The sequence below is a fragment of the Chiloscyllium punctatum genome, chromosome 14 (genome assembly GCF_047496795.1).
Source record: "Chiloscyllium punctatum isolate Juve2018m chromosome 14, sChiPun1.3, whole genome shotgun sequence".
Taxonomy (NCBI): domain Eukaryota; kingdom Metazoa; phylum Chordata; class Chondrichthyes; order Orectolobiformes; family Hemiscylliidae; genus Chiloscyllium; species Chiloscyllium punctatum.
Window position 1 is genome coordinate 6,506,883 of NC_092752.1, and position 15,981 is coordinate 6,522,863.

Below are 15,981 nucleotides of genomic sequence, written 5' to 3' on the forward strand. Positions count from 1 at the left end.
GTTTGGGTGATTTGGAGACAGTAAGGACTGTCAATACTCAAAGTCCTGAAGTGGTGTCCTGATCCGAAATGTCAACTTTCCTGATTGTCCAATGCTGCCTGACCTGCTGGGCCTTTTTTGCTCCTCATTTTATCATCCGTTTGGATAATGTTGGTTTTCGGGTAAATATTGATCATGCATTGGGTACAATCTGCCCCTGCCAATGTGTTAAGAGTGACCAGTGGGGAATCGGGGTGGGAGGGGAGGGGGGTGGTGGTGGTGGTGGTGGTGGTTGGAGTATATCCTAGGCAGCCTATCACCTACCTACCCACCCTTGGGTTCACACCTTAACGCTGACAGTGGGTGGGTGCCCAAATTGGCAGCTCACCCACTGTGTGTAAATAAATAACTATAGGACAGTCCAACTTGTTTGAAGGTCAGTTAGCCTCAATATTACCCTGCCCTGACCATGAACAGTTGAAGGAAAGGAAGGGGGTTTGACGCTGAGCTGAGTGGGCTGTGAGCCACTGGTCACCTGTAATTATCCAGCTGCATTTTGAAAATGCAAATCAGGGCAGGACTTATGCACTTAATGGTAAGGCCCTGGGGAGTGTTCCTGAACGAAGAAACCTTTGCTCATAGTTCCTTGAAAGTGGAGTCACAGGTAGATAGGACCGTGAAGAAGGAGTTTGGTATGCTTTCCTTTATTGGACAGAACATCGGGGGGAACATCTCTTTGCTCTTTATCAAAGTATCATCACGCCAGGGACTCCTGGCACATCCACCAAATGGGAGCAAATCACCAATTGGAATGGGGAGATGTTGCCAAGATCATCCATAACGACGACCAATCCTGGACCAGGAAGCCAAAGAAAAGGCAAAACTGATGCTGCAGCCACTGTCTAACAAATGCAGATTAAAAGTTATTAATTGGGATACCAGTTCAATTAATATTTTAAAATCGCAGATCAATAAGATTTTTAGCAAGACATGTGCATGAAATGATACGGAGACAAGGCATGGTATTAAGGTACTGAACAGACACTGCATATGGAACAGGCTGGCCTCTGACTTATTGTTCCTTCATGTGTGATTCCCTGTAGGGGTTGCAATTGCAATCAATGAATCTGCTTTACAATATCTTCACTGCTTTGCTTTTCATATAACCCTTTTACATAAACTATAACTGGAGGCAGTTTGCAGCCTGGAGTTTGCACAGGAGTTTCATCACTTTCAGCCAGTTATTAGACTGAGAGAACCATCATATTTCAAGTGCTATATCACAGAGTCATACTGCACAGAAGAGGCCCTGCAGCCCATGAAGTCTGCACTGACCTAACTGCACTAGTCCCACTTTTCAGTTCTTGACCCAGAGTCTTGACTGTTATGACGTTTCAAGAATTTATAGTGTCATAGAGTCAAAGAGCTGTACAGCACGGAAACAGACCCTTTGGTCCAACTTGTCCATGCCAACCAGATAGCCTTGTCTATTTTAGTCCCATTTGCCAGCATTTGCCCCAAATCCCTTCCTATTCATGTACCCATCCAAATGCCTTTTTAATGATGTAATTGTACCAGCCTCCACCACTTCTTCTGGCAGCACATTCTGTACACACAATACCCTCTATGTGAAAACGTTGCCCCTAAGGTCCATTTTAAATCTTTCCTCTCCCACCTTAAACCTATGTCCTCTCGTTCTGGACTCCCCCACCCTGGGAAAAAGACCTTGCCTATTTACCCTATCCATGCCCCTCATAATTTTATAAACCTCTATAAGGTCACCCCTCAGCCTTTGATGCTCCAGGGAAAACAGCCCCAGCCTGTTCAGCCTCTCTCTGTAGCTCAAATCCTCCAACTCTGGCAACATCCTTGTCAATCTTTTCTGAACCCTTTCAAGTTTCACTACATCCTGCCTATAGCAGGGAGACCAAATTGCACGCAATATTCCAAAAGTTGCGTAACCAACATCCTGTAGACCTGCAACATGACCTCCCAACTCCTATCCTCAATGCACTGACCAATCAAGGAAAGCATACCAAAACGCCTTTTTCACTATCCTATCTACTTGCAACTCTACTTTCAAGGAGCTATAAACCTGCACATCAAAGTCTCTGTTCAGCAACACTCCCTAGGACCTTATCTGGGGCAGCACAGTGGCTCAGTGGTTAGCATTGCTGCCAGACAGCGCCAGGATCCCATGTTTGATTCCAGCCTCGGGCGATGGTCTGCATGGAGTTTGCACATTCTCCCTGTGTCTGCATGGGTTTGCTCCAGTTTCCTCCCACAGTCCAAAGATGTGCAGGTCAGGTAGAATTGGCCGTGCTAAATTGCTCACAGTGTTAGGTGCTTTAGTCAAAGGGGAATGGGTCTTGGTGGGTTACTCTTCGGAGGGTTGGGTTGGGCTAAAGGACCTGTTTCCACGCTGTAGGGAATCTTAAAAAAAAAACAAATTAAGTATATAAGTCCTAATTTGCATTTCCAAAATGCAGCATCTCACATTTATCTAAATTAAACTCCATCTGCCACTCGTCAGCCCAATGGCCCATCTGATCAAGAACCTGTTATACTCCGAGGTAACCTTCTTTGCTGTCCCCTACACCTCCAATTTTGTTGTCATCTACAACCTACTGACCATACCTCCTATGTTCACATCCAAATCATTTATATAATTGGACCCAGCATCGAACCTTGTGGCACACCACTGGATACATGCCCTCATCTGCAAAACCACCCTCCAGCACCACCCTCTGTCTTCTACCTTCAAGCCAGTTCTGTATCCAAATGGCTAGTTCTCCCTGTAGTCCATGTGATCTAACCTTGCCATCCAGTCTATCATGAGGTGCCTTGTCAATGCCTTAATGACGTCCGTATAGATCACGTCCACCACGTTGCCATCACCAATCCTCTTCGTTACTTCTTTGTGAGACATGATTTCCCACACACAAAGCCATGTTGATTCTCCCTAATAAGTCCTTGACTTTCCAAATACATGTAAATCCTGTCCCTCAGGATTCCCTCCAACAACTTGCCCACCACCAACATCAGGCTCACTGGTCTATCTTCTGTGGTTCCACACATAGGCTGCCTTGCTGATTTTTGAGGCGCCTGATTCTCTCCCTGGCTTGCCCTTACCACCTTTCTTAAACAGTGACACCACGTTTGCCAACCTCCAGTCTTCCGGCACCTCACCTGTGACCATTGATGATACAAATATCTCAGCAAGGTGCCTAGCAATCACTTCCCTAGCTTCCCATAGATATCTAAGATATCCAACACCTCCTCCTCTGTAATGTGGGCATTTTTCAAGATGTTGCTATTTATTTCCCCATGTTCTCTATCTTCCATGTCCTTCTTCATAATAAATATTGATGCAAAATACTCATTTAGTATCTCCCCATCTTCTGCGGTTCCACACATAGGCTGCCTTGCTGATCTTTGAGGTGCCTGATCCTCTCCCTGGTTTTGCTTTTGTCCTTAATGTATTTGTAGAATCTCTTTGGACTGCCCTTAACCCTATTTGCCAAAGCTAACTCATGTCCCCTAAACTAACCCTAAACCTAAATCTATCGCAGACAACACTTGGTGATGGAAATTGGTGGAGTTCTAGATATTGAGGAAGGTTGTCAAAGGATACAGCAGGATATAGATCAGTTGGAAAGTTGTGCAGAGAATTAGCAGATGGATTTTTCCAGGATAGAAAGGATTGGAGGCTTTGGAGAAGGTGCAGAAGAGGTTTACTAGCAGTGTCTGGAGTGGGATTGTATTAGCTAAAAGTAAAGGTTGGACAAACTTGGATTGTTTTCACGAGAGCATCAGAGGTTGAGGGGTGACCTAGTAGAAGTATACAAAATAATGAGAAACATGGATAGGATGGATAGTTTGAATCTTCTTCTCAGGATGGAAATGTCAAATACTAGGGATATAGGTTTAAGGTGCGAGGTTGAGAGTTTAAAGGAGATGTGCAAGGCAAGGCTTTTACACAGAGGTGGTAGAAACACACTGACACGGGAGGTGGTAGAAACAGACAATAACAGTGTTTAAGAGGCATTTTGGACAGATATATGAATAGGCAGGAAATGGAGGGATATGGACCATGTGCAGGCAGATAGGGTTAACTTAGAATGGCATCATGGTTGGCACAGACATGGTGGGCTGAAGGGCCTGCTTCTGTGCTGTACTGTTCCATGTTCTATGCTCAAGGAGCAGAAGTAGGCCATTCAGCCCCTCGAGCCTGCTCCTCCATTTAATATGATCCTGGCTGATCTCATCTCGGCCTCAACTCCACTTTCCTGCCCCCTCTCTATAACCCTTCAAACAATTACTGATTAAAATCTGCCTATTTCTTTCTTCAATTTTTTCAATGTCCCAGGATCCACTGGACTCTGCAGTAGTGAATTTTACAGATTCATGACCCTTTGAGAGGAGTATTTGCTCCTCACCTCTGCTTGAAATCTGACACCTCTTATTCTAAATCAATGACTCTCTCGTTCTAGATTACCCCTCAAGGGGATACTTCTGCTCTCCGTCTACTTTGTTAATCACTTTTAGCATTTTATATACCTCAACTAGATCTCCATTCATTCTTCTAAATTCCATCAAGCGTTGACCCATACTCCTCAGACCAGCTACGAAGCCATGAGAAAGGTGAATTCTGTGTTTAGCTGAGGGGCCTAGTCGCAGATGGCATGACATACTTCACGTTGACTTAAACATACAAATCACTCACTAGGATTACAGATATAATAATGTGGGTACTTTATTTGTTGACAAGATTATTTGCAGATAATGTTCACCCGGAGCATCTGACTTCAACCACAATGATTCGAGACTGCCTCATCAATCCTGGGACTAATGTGTCATATCCCGTTCAAGACCCAGAGGCAAACCAGTAAAACTGGTGATTGAGACAAACTGGTTTAAAATGGAATTCCACTACAATCAGAATGTTCGTTTCCAAGTATTACTGAGTTTTGTTTTTAACTATTTTTCATCTAGGTATACACCCCACCTCTTCCCCATTGAAAGGTACATGTCACCATATCACAGCAGATGCATTGAGACATTGTGAAGTAGAGGTGGTTGCTGTTACAGAGCCGCGGGATGTATGCTGCAAAGCATTGAAAACCCATTCCAATATAATCCACTTCAGCATCCAGTGGCTGGCAGGAGGTCTGAAAGTGGATGAAATTGGTGGCAAGGTGATTGAGTTAGTCCAAAACTGACTGTTGCTGCTTGTTGCACTTGCATTCCATATTATTTCCACTTCATCCCAGTCACCGTCATCCACAAAGCAGTATCTGTCCTCGACCAAAACATGACAAGACACATTTCTTTATAAAGTTGATGACACCTTTTACTGTTTGGTTGCAGAGATGTGCTAGTCATTTGGATTGACTGGGTTTGAGTTTCACACAGTATTGATTGCAGTTAAATAAATTAAATAATTATCCTCCACTGTCCTTTTCAATTTCTTATAGCCCCTTTGGCAGGTACCTTATCTGATCGCTGAACACTTGCGCAATTTCTATTAGGGATTTATAGTAACATTTACTGCAGCATCTGGAGGTAATTAAGCTAACTACAGAGCACCATTTCTATAACCCAGTTGAGAAGGGGGTTTGCAGCCAAAACAGTTTCCAAATTACAAGTCAAGAGGTTCATGATCCAGGCAGTACATCACTGATCACTCAGGGAGTCCCAGGTACTGCAACTCCACTTTTACCATAGGTAGTGATGGCAGAGGATTCAAAGTTCTTTCCATCACACAAAACTGACCAGCAGTGTCTCCCACTCTGTTAACCAGCAGTGTCACCCACTCTGTTGACCAGCAGTGTCTCCCACTCTGTTAACCAGCAGTGTCTTCCACTCTGTTAACCAGCAGTGTCACCCACTCTGTTGACCAGCAGTGTCACCCACTCTGTTGACCAGCAGTGTCTCCCACTCTGTTGACCAGTGGAGTGTCCCAATCCGTTGACCAGCAGTGTCTCCCACTCTGTTGACCAGCAGTGTCTCTCACTCCGTTGACTGGCAGTGACTCCCACTCGGTTGACCAGCATTATCTCCCACTCTGTTGACCAGCAGTGTCTCCCACTCTGTTGACCAGCAGTGTCTCCCACTCTGTTGACCAGCAGCGTCTCCCACTCTGTTGACCAACAGTGTCTCCCCCACTGTGGACCAGCAGTGTCTCCCCCACTGTGAACCAGCAGTGTCTCCCCCACTGTTGACCAGCAGTGTCTCCCACTCTGTTGAACAGCATTGTCTCCCACTCTGTTGACCGTCAATGACTCCCACTCGGTTGACCAGCAGTGTCTCCCACTCTGTTGAACAGCAGTGTCTCCCACTCTGTTGACCAGCAGTGTCTCCCACTCTGTTGACCAGCAGTGTTGCCCACTCTGTTGACCAGCAGTGTCTCCCACTCTGTTGACCAGCGGTGTCTCCCATTCTGTTGACCAGCAGTGTCTCCCACTCTGTTGACCAGCGGTGTCTCCCATTCTGTTGACCAGCAGTGTCTCCCACTCTGTTGACCAGCAGTGTCTCCCACTCTGTTGATCAGCAGTGTCTCCCACTCGGTAGACAGGCAGTGTCTCCCACTCGGTTGGCCAGCAGTGTTTCCCACTCTGTTAACCGGCAGTTTCTCCCACTCTGTTGACCAGCAGTGTCTCCCCCACTGTTGACCAGCAGTGTCTCCCACTCTGTTGACCAGCAGTGTCTCCCACTCGATTGACCAGCAGTGTCTCCCACACGATTGACCAGCAGTGTCTCCCACTCTGTTGACCAGCAGTGTCTCCCACTCTGTTGACCAGCAGTGTCTCCCACTCTGTCAACCAGCAGTGTCTCCCACTCTATTGACCAGCATTGTCTCCCACTCTATTGACCAGCATTGTCTCCCACTCTGTTGACCAGCAGTGTCTCCCACTCTGTTAACCAGCAGTGTCTCCCACTCTGTTGACCAGCAGTATCTCCCACTCTGTTAACCAGCAGTGTCTCCCACTCTGTTGACCAGCAGTGTCTCCCACTCTGTTAACCAGCAGTGTCTCCCACTCTGTTAACCTGCAGTGTCTCCCACTCTGTTGACCAGCAGTGTCTCCCACTCTGTTAACCAGCAGTGTCTCCCACTCTGTTAACCAGCAGTGTCTCCCACTCTGTTGACCAGCAGTGTCTCCCACTCTGTTAACCAGCAGTGTCTCTCACTCCGTTGACCGGCAGTGTCTCCCACTCTGTTGACCAGCAGTGTCTCCCACTCTGTTGACCAGCAGTGTCTCCCACTCTGTTGACCAGCAGTGTCGCCCACTTGGTTGACCAGCATTTGGTGTGATTTAGATGGATTTACAAGTTAGTACTCAGCCTGCTTAGCTGTGCTATGAACACACTTTGCTTGGTCATTGACGACTGGAAACATTTGAGACGTTCAGGAGGCTCATACAAAGCATAGCCCAGTTGGGCTGAATGGTCTATTTTGGTTCTTTAAAATGCATTGTATTCATTACATGGGTGATTTGCAAAGTACCAAATCACCTTCTCTAAATATGTCACTAACATTTTAAAAGATTGGACATGAAATTTATTCCATCATGTTGCCACACAGGCACCCAGTGAAAATAAATCAATGGCATTGAAGCATTTTGATGTGTGCCAACATTCATATGTATGTGTGTGTGTGTGTGTATGAGTGTGTGTGTATATATGTGTGTATCTGTCTCTGTGTGTGTGTGTTGTGTGTGAGAGTGTGTGCATGCATGTGTGTGTGTGTTTGTATTTGTGTGTTTGCATTTGTGTATGTGTGTGGATTTTCTGTATGAATGTATGTGTGTAAATGTTTGTGGAAGTGTGTATGTGTGTGCTGTGGAGATGTGGAAATGTGTGGATGTGCATGTGTGTGTAAGTGTGTATGTGTGTTGGTGTGTATGTGTGTGCGTGAGTTGGTGTGTGCATGTGCATGTGTGTGTAGGTGTTTGTGTATCTGTAGGTGTTTGTGTGGGTGTATTCATGTACGCATGTGTGGGTTTGTGTGCACGTGTGTGGGGTTGTGCGGAGGTGGGTGTGAATGCGTGTGGGAAGATGTGTGAACATATGAGTCCATGTTCAAGAGTATGAATTGGAATGAGTGATTGTGTATAAGTGTGCACGTGTGTTGTATGTGCGTGTGTGTGTGTTTGAGTGGGTTAGTGTGTGGGCACTAGACTGAGTATCTACAAGGTAAAGTCAAGGATCAATAACTAAAAAACAAAATCACAAACGTGGCATTGCAGATGAAGTCCACTTATTTTTCCCCCAGTAATCGAGCTATTTCCTTTTAATGCAGTCAGTATTTCTAAACAAAGCCATCAAATCATTACAAACTCAGTCTCATTAAAATCCCCTTGAATAATTCTTCCGTAATAATTAACACTTGGTTCCACTAACCACATTGTTCTTCTTTCTGATGTTAATTAATGCTTTATTCCATTCACTGGCCTTTAAAATAATTGTGTTTTATTTCCTTAACTCAACAGCAACTCATGTGTTCTTTGTGTAGTCTGTGCTGAATCCTCTTGGCAGGTCATTTGGCAAATTCTTGCCTCCAGTACCACAGGATATGGAGATAATGGAGAACCACATTAGGACGTGTGAAAATAGGTGGACAGTGGCAGTAGTTAATGATCATTTGAAGAGCCAGTGGAAGACACGAGGGGCTGAATGGCCTCCTTCTGCAGTGAAACAGTCCTGTGATATCCATGATATCTCAATTGTTATTCAGTAGACCTCCCAACAGCATGGCAGAGGAGGCACATCAGAAGAGGCAAAGATCAGGTTGTGGCTGTAATGTGCCTCACAGTTGAATCATGCATTGACACACTATCCAGCCTCATGTGCAGAGAAAGGGCATGACAGCACTTCCAATAATGATAGATCTAAACTAAAACCCTAAAAACAGTCTTCAAAGCACTTTACTGAAATTTCTGTGAACTTTATAATATCAAATGAATAAGAAATGTTTGGAGGGATATGGGCCAAGCGCAGGCAGGTGGGACAAGTTTAGTTTGGGATTATGTTTGGTGTGGACTAGTCAGACCGAAGAGTCTGTTTCAGTGCTGTCTGACTCTATGACTCTAAATGCTCTACATCACATACACAAGCCTCATTAAACTGTCACTAACTGCACAAAGGTGAGTTCACCAGGAAGAAATGGGAACAGGAGTAAAGCTTCTTTATCCTTGACCCTACACTCACTTAAGGTCCAACACCCTTGACTGTATTTCTTCATTAGTTCCCAAAACTCCTTGAATTCCAACGGTCTTGAAAATTAATCTCAGCCTTAGATATATTCACAGTGTAATGATTGTAAAGAGGTAAGCCAGGTGGACCTCGTAGTTCCCTGACTGGGGCTATTAACGCGGTCCAATCACGGAGCCCTGACTGACAGATAAAAAGAGGAGTGTCAGAGGTTTTGCTCACTCTGAGGGCTGGCTCTGAGGATGTAGTACTGGAGTCAAGAACTCTTCACGTGTAAATAAAGAGTGACTTGGTGACGGGATGCAGGCCTGTGTGGAGTTATTTCACATGGGGGAGCTTATGGGGAGTGGGCTGTTGGAAGAGAGTGCTCCATTGCTTAATCTGTCTTCTGGAAGAGCTCTGACAGTGCAGTTTCTCTTCTGAGCTCACTGGTAGTTTTCCCAACTGACTCAGAAAGAGCTGGAGAAACTCAGCAGGTCTGGCAATATTTGTGGGGAGAGGAAAAGGTTTTAGTCCAGTGTGCACAATGCAAGTGCCCTTACCCCTAGACCAAGAGGCCAGAATTCAAGTCCCACCTGCTGCCGTGGTATGTAACAATCATTTTTGAACATGTTGATTAGAAAAATTGGTTAAAAAAAGTTGAAGGCAAGATATTTAATTGGAGGCAGTTCAGAGAACACTGACTAAGATGATCCCTGATGTGGAGAGATTATCTTAAAAAAGAATGTTAAAGGGTTGGAACTTTATGTACTGGAGCTAAGGGGAATGGGGATTAATAACATTGAAACACATAGGGATTGGTACGGATTTAGCATGGTAAATGCTGAGAGGATGTTTCCCTTCATGGGAGAGTCTAGAACCAGGTACATGATCTCAGAATAAAGAGGTGCCAATTTAAGATAGAGATGAGGAGAAATTTCTTATCTCATAGAGTTGTTAGTCTTTGGAACTCCTTGCCACAGAAAGCTGTGGGAGCAGAGTGCTTATGTATACTTAAAGCTGGGAGAGATTCTTCGTCAGCCAAGGAATCAAAGTTTACGGGGAAAGGGCAAGAAAGTGGATATGAGGAATTTCAGATATACCATGATCCCAATGAACAGCAGAACTGGCTTGAGAGGCCGAATGGCCTACTCTTGTTCCTATTTCTTCTGGTCTTACAATCTTAACATTTTGAGTCCACTATGATTCTTCTTCAGAACCTTCATCAGAGCCTGTAATTTGGGGACAGTGTCTAAAGTGAAACCTGAATCCCTACAAATTTGTAATTCAGAGGAGTGATAGCCATGAAAATATTCAAACTCCTAATAGTGTCCAAGAGGAGCCTCTGACCTCTGAATAGTGCTGTGCGATTTTTTACTGTCCCTCAAAGTGGCAGGAATTTTGGAATTTGGACTCATTTGAAAATATGGTATGTCTGGCACTGCAGCACCCTGTGCGCTTGTCCTGGGTTGGCGTTGGGACTCCAATGACCGTGCCATGCACAGATTCTGACTACAGTGGCATTCAACTTCATCTCCCATCCAATTGGAGAGGATGAAGAGCAGGAAGGTCAATCACCAGGAGAGTTGGGCACTGCTGAGGTAGATGGGAAACCACGAATATACATTGCTCTTAGAACGTACATAGACAGTTCGTTTAAAACGTCCTCAGCTCTCTACAAAACACTCTTAAAAATAACAAACGAGAGCCTTCCGCAGGACATTCTGTAGCTGCAGAGAGGATCTTTTCACCAGGGAGAGGCACTTACTTATTTATTCACTTACTTACTTAGAAATACGTCAAACCTCCTCCAAGACTAACCAACGCCATAACAGAGATGACATGACCATTTCAATCCCAGACAGCCGTTCTGTTACTAAGTCTCACTGAAATATGCATGCTTCTTAAAACAGCTTCTCGCTCTCAAGTATCCTTCCAGCTGGCTGGAGTTCACAGTGCACAGATAAATGATACTCTGTAGTGTCATACACTTTAAGATGCTCTTCATATGAAACTCATACTTGCAAGACACGGTTTATAAATGGAGCATCAATATAGATTTTATCAGATAAAAAAATCACAAAAAAGTACAAATAAAATGTTTTCAATTTAAACCATTTATGTGGCTTGATTTATTTTGTTAAAGCATCTATCTTGAATCAATATTCCCGCATCCTTTTCCAGAGATATATATGTATCTATTTGTATGAGTGAGGAAGCAGTGAGTGAATAAGTGAGTAAATGAATGAGTGAATGAGTAAGAACAAGGGAGTGAATGAATGAGTGAGTGACTGAGTGAGTAAAAAATGAGTTAGTGAATGAGTGAGTGAGTGAATAAGTGAGTGAGAGTGTGTGTCCATGTATGTTTGTGCATGTGCATATAAAAGATAAAAAATGGATAACAATAAATATTCATACTGGTTGAGATCCATTTCAATCCTGCAGAGTTTAGAATTAGGAGCAGGTTTGCATTTCAAGTTAGGTCACAGAATAGTCATGATCTCATTGAACAGAAGAACCTCAAAGCCAACCCTGCTCCCATGTTCCTCCTCTATCTCAGGTTCATTTCTGACAACCAGGTGTACCCCTTCTTTTGTTGTTGAAAAAGGATGTGTTAATCAACACAACGTGAAGTGCTTTAGCTCTGTGAAAGGAAGAAACATAAGCTCCAGCATATGGTTTAGGCTGCAGGCATTCTTGCTCCTGTGCAGTGAGAGGTTTGCTGAAAACATTCAACTGCTGTTGTGGAATCTGCTAGCTTCAACTGAACAACCACGTTGTTCATGTGGCATATTTTTGCCTTTTTACAAAGAAAGGGAAATAAATTCACCATAAAATCCATCAGTAAGGTTTTACTTAAGGGCATTATATACAATGGTGTGCTAAAAAAATAAGAATTTTGTCCGTTCAAGTGTTTTAGTTCATTCTAATCCTCAATATTTTCATGGTGAGTTTTCCTGTTTGGAAGGTTCGAGCTCCATTGAGTGGCTGAATGTCAGTTTGTCAAATGTCCAATTGGTATATGCTGCAAAATCTGATATGCCATATGGTACTGGGATGTGCCAGAGACCTGCTATTTTGAGAGTATAGAGAAGGGAAGGCATTTTGTTACCTCTAAACTACACTATTAGACTATTCCAGGTCAACCTCTCTTATTCTAACCTCCTCAAACTTTAGATCATCCAAAACTCTGCTGCCCATGTCTTTATTCACGTCAAACATTGTTCCCCTGTCGTTCCTGTGTTGGTCAAAGCAATGAATCAGAATTAAAACTCTTATCCTTGTTTTCAGCTCTCTGCCTTCCCTTCTCTAGTCCTCCTGCATATTGTGTCTGAACTCCTCCAATTCTAGCACTCTTGTGCATTCCTGACTTTGATTCTTCCACTCACATCGACTGTCCCTTTGGCTGGTGAGGTAAACTAATGGGACCACAACAGTGTTATTACCAATACAGATAAGGAAAGTTTGCATTCTACAAATAACGGTCTAAATTCTTCAATCGCATTAAAGCGGATTTGTGTTGAAGAAACGTGTTATTGCAGAGCCGACTTTATAAAATTAAAAGTTACAAAAACTTAAAAGTGCTGGAAAAACTCAGCAGGTCTGGCAACATCTGTGGAGGCTGTAACTGAGTTAATGTTTTGCGTCTTTAGGATATAAATTGAAGATGTTGTTGTTATATCTTGACAGAGAAAGAGACAGGAGAGCTGAAGTTTCTACTTGATAAAAGACAAGGTATTATTTTTGTCTGGAAAGGAGCTAAGGTACATCAGTAAAGCAAAGGGACTGATCAGCTGTGTTCGAGTGGATTGGGACTGGGGGGGTGCTGATTAACATTCTCCTAATCCCAAGGGCTCACAAGATTCCAATAAAACAGCATGGAAGTGAAATGCTAGGAGTGTAAAGTAAGTGGAGCTGTCACTATCTATTACCAATAGATTGCCACAAGGGGGACTGGCTCCATAAACAGAAGCGGGAGAAATAAGTAGGAAATTTATCTTTGAAACGCCAGTATCCCTTGTTTACTAATCCTCCCCTGTACTGACTGTAATCATGATTAATTGCACGCCTTTATTGTTTTATCACAGAAATCAACTGATAATCATTGCAAAACCCGAGGAATGGTCATCTAAGTGACTTTAGGAAACCTAGGAGCAATGGTAGCAGGAGCAGCAGACTGCAGCAATACGCCCGGCTGCTTACTGATCCTGATTGCAGCTGACACTTGCAGTTATTAAGACCCATCCAGCAGCCAGTGATGGTGACGCGCTCTCTGTCATTCTTATTTTTAGAACGGCAAAGTCACTTCTGCCAGTCTGTGAGTCTCCCCCTGCTGATGTGGCCATTCGACATAGTACCGTAAAGCATGGTGATTGAACAGCTCAATTGTTGTGCAGCTAATTGTCATTGTAACGCAGGTCCGTGGAACCACTCGGATGCAGTGATGCTAACAGCGCAGGTTCAATTTTCACACTCAATTTCAATTCTAGCACTCTTGTACATTCCTGACTTTAATTCTTCCACCCACATCGACTGTCCCTTTGGCTGGTGAGGTAGCACCTCATGGAATTCCTTCCTAAACCCTCTGTGCCTGAGGTTAACCTGAAGGTGCCGCTTTCTCAACGCCTCCCCTCGCCTGAGGCGTGGTGACCCTCAGGTTAAACCAGCACCATCATCTCTCTCTCTAATCAGGAGAATTATCCTATGTTCCTTTGGAAGTATGACATCTTTACCTTTTATCTAATTAAAAATCACGTAACACCAGGCTATAGTCCAACAGGTTTATTTGGAAGCAGTAGCTTTCGGAGTGCCGCTCCTTCATCAGGTGACACAGCTACCTGATGAAGGAGCAGTGCGCCGAAAGCTAGTGCTTCCAAATAAACCTGTTGGATTATGACCAGGCGTTGTGTGATTTTTAACTTTGTCCACCTCAGTCCAACACCAACACTTCCAAATCATGACCTTTTATCTGATGTGGGAATAGAAACGGGTTCAAAGACCTCAACCTTCACTCTGGAGGAACTGCATCATTTGCTTTTCATTATCACTTCAATATTGAACAAGCATCCTAGGGAGCAGTGGGTCAAAATCCTAAACTCTGGAATTCCCTAATCATCTCTCCCACTCTCCTCTTACCTTTAAGATGCTCCTTAAAATCAATCTCTTTGACTAAGCTTTGGTCGCCTGTCTTCCCTTTGTGGCTCAGTGTCAGGTTTTGTTTGGTGATGGTCCTGTCAAGCACCTTGGGACGTTTTACTGTGTTAAAGGTGCGATGTAAACACAAGTTGCTGTTGTTTTCATCCCAAGTAGCACAATATTTCACAGGTCTCATAATAACCTTAGCAGCATCCATAGCAACAGTGCAGATCTCACTGTAGCACAGTGAGTGGTATGCTCTGCAGTCACACAGATGAGATTGCTTAGATTTGTAGATTGATTTTCATTTGTTAAGAATTATATAAAACCCTCTTGAATAGAAGGGAACTAATTTATTCCCTCCCTTCTCAAGGAGCTTGAATAATTAACATGTACCAATGAGGCTGTGCTCAAACTGTATTGCAGTCCACCTTAAATTCTGCCTCATGAGAACAAAGTGGGAATGGACAATACTTTTCTCTGTCTATCCCCTCTCAGCTCAATAAGAAGGTTACGTAAACTCATTTCAAAAGTACTTCACTGGATGTAAAGTATTTTGGGATGTTCAATGTTGTGCAAGGCCACAAATAAATTCAAGTCCTTCTTTTACTGCATAAGGAGCCCCTTTGTTTTAATTGTTGCTGGGTACAGGAAAGATTTAAATGGTGAAGCTCATCACAGAGTGAAAGAAGGACAGCTTTGCTTTACCAGGAATTAGCAACAGATAAGGCAATTAGTTTCTGTTTAACCTCCCCTTTGTAGCCCAAAACGTGACCTCCTTATCCCAGTGCAGGCCAGCCTGAATCAGGAAGTAGATAATGCTATGCCAATCTGTGAGCGAATGGGATTGTCCCGGTGATTACTAATTAAGGACAAAGATATGATTTAGGAGCAAACATAGGCTATTCAGCCCCTCCAGTCCACTCTGTCGGTCAGTAAGAGAATGGTTGATCTGAATCCAGCCTCAATTCACACCTATCGCTGAACACTCACTCGTGGTGAGGTTTTAACAACAAGTTTAGATTCAAGACAGACTGACGGAGGAGAAGATAGGGTCAAGAACTAACTTTGTGGTCAGACTTCTTTAGAACTCTGCTCATGGAGTCATACAGTACAGAGAAAAGCTCTTCAGTTTATCACATCTGCATAGGTCAAAAACAACCACGTGTTATTGCATATTAACATTAAATGCTGTGATGCATGGCAATCAGAAATAGAGCAGTCTCTAATCTCACTGTTGCACCTAATAAAAGGCTATTCTCTACATGGGTTTCTCTCCAGCTAACTCACACACACCCTAGTTAACGGAGCCCACACTGTGCTAATTATGCTCAATAGGGAGCAGTTCTAGGACACATCAGTGGTTAACACTGCTACCTCCCAGCACCAGGGACCTAGGTTTGATTCAAGCCTCGGGCAACTGTCTGCGTGGTTTTCCCCTGGGTGCTCCAGTTTTAGATTAGATTTTAATTCCTACAGTTTGGAAACAGGGCCTTCGGTCCAACACTAATCCTTCAAAGAGTAACACATCCAGACCCATTCCCCTACACTATATTTGCCCTTGATTAATGCAACTAGCACTATGGACAATTTAGCATGGCCAATCCACCTAACCTGAACATCTTTGGATTGTGGGAGGAAACCAATACAGACATGGGGAGAATGTGCAAACTC